The sequence below is a fragment of the Meriones unguiculatus genome, chromosome 2, assembly GCF_030254825.1.
Source record: "Meriones unguiculatus strain TT.TT164.6M chromosome 2, Bangor_MerUng_6.1, whole genome shotgun sequence".
Taxonomy (NCBI): domain Eukaryota; kingdom Metazoa; phylum Chordata; class Mammalia; order Rodentia; family Muridae; genus Meriones; species Meriones unguiculatus.
In genome coordinates, this window is record NC_083350.1 from 79863140 (window position 1) to 79864796 (window position 1657).

Genomic DNA, 1657 nt, shown 5'->3' on the forward strand with positions numbered 1-1657 from the left:
CTGTTGCTCTCCTTGTGGAGCTCCTGTCCCCTCCAGGTCTTTCTCTTTCCTTCTTCTTTCATAAGATTCCTTGCACTCTGCCCAAAGTTTAGCTACATTTCTCACTATCTGCTTGATACCTTGCTGGGTATGGTCTTTCAGAGACCCTCTGTGGTAGGCTCCTGTACTGTTGCCTCTTCCAATACCACCCTAAAAGTGCCTGATCTTTTCTGATCTTGGAAGCTAAGCAGGGTAGGGTCTGGTTAGTACTTGGATATCAGAATTAGAGCCTTTTACCTACAGTCAGTCTTACATCATCCTACATATACAATTATCTAGATTTTGGATATGAGAGGTAATATTTTGGGGGAATTATGTAACCTCTCTTAATAATTATACATAAAGTTCTGTGGATTTTAAATTTGACTCATACAAATATATATAGAAAATCATGTGCTTCTGATGGAGCCTTCCTCTTGAAAGACGAGGTTGCAAAAAGTAAGAAAAAAATAAAAAAATTTTGGCTTAAGGAATGTTCATTGGATTCATGCATCTTATTCAATAGAAAGAGGATGGATAATTCCACTATACATATATACAGGCTGATGTATGTATATATCTGATGTATGTACCTGAGAACTGTTCTAGTACAATAAGGGACAAGAGTTCTAATCAGAATTCATTCACTTTTGCATTGGTTTTAGAAAGCTAAATTTGATCCTGTCTCTAAACACAAAGAAGAAGTCAGATGGTTCTCTTTTTCTCTTCAATATTCTAAGTAGTTATTTATGAAAGAGGGTCAGAAACATCCTGTCATAAAATGAAAACCATATATAACTATTTTTAAATTTCACTAAAATAATTGAAGCTATTAATGTACTGTTGCTCCTGAAGAGCTTGTGTCCTAGGGATGGGAAACAGCTTAGAGAGTCTGTGCTTACATAAAGCACTCAGATCCCATGTAAAAGCCAGATGCAGTAGCACCAGCTTCTTAGGCTCAGCACCACTGATAGAAAATGGGAGGCATAGAGGAGATTCTTCTGGAAGTTAGTAGTGTTTACACCAGAACACACATACATATCATACACACACACACACACACACAGAATGACATGTGCATAAGCATTGACAAATGCATACACACTCACACAAGCTATAAACAAACATCATACAGAAAAAATATTTTTAAGAAATAGCCACAATGACATAAGGTACCTCGGAGTATCCCTAAACAAGGAAGTCAAAGACTTGTATAAAAAAAATTTCAAATCTCTGAAGAAAGAATTAGAAGAAGATATGAGAAGATGGAAAGATCTCCCATGCTCATGGCTTGGCAAGATTAACATAGTAAAAATGGCCATCTTACCAAAAGCAATCTACAGATTCAATGCAATGCCCATTAAATTACCAACACAATTCTTTACAGACCTGGAAAGAAAAATTCTCAACTTCATATGGAATGACAAGAAACCCAGAATTGCTAAAACAATCCTCTACAATAAAAGATCTTCTGGAGGTATCTCCATCCCTGATCTTAAGTTGTACTATAGAGCAACAGTTTTAAAAACTGCATGGTACTGGCATAGAAACAGAATAGTGGATCAATGGAACCGAACAGAGGACCCAGAAATACACCCACACACTTATGGACACCTGATCTTTGACAAAGATGCCAAAA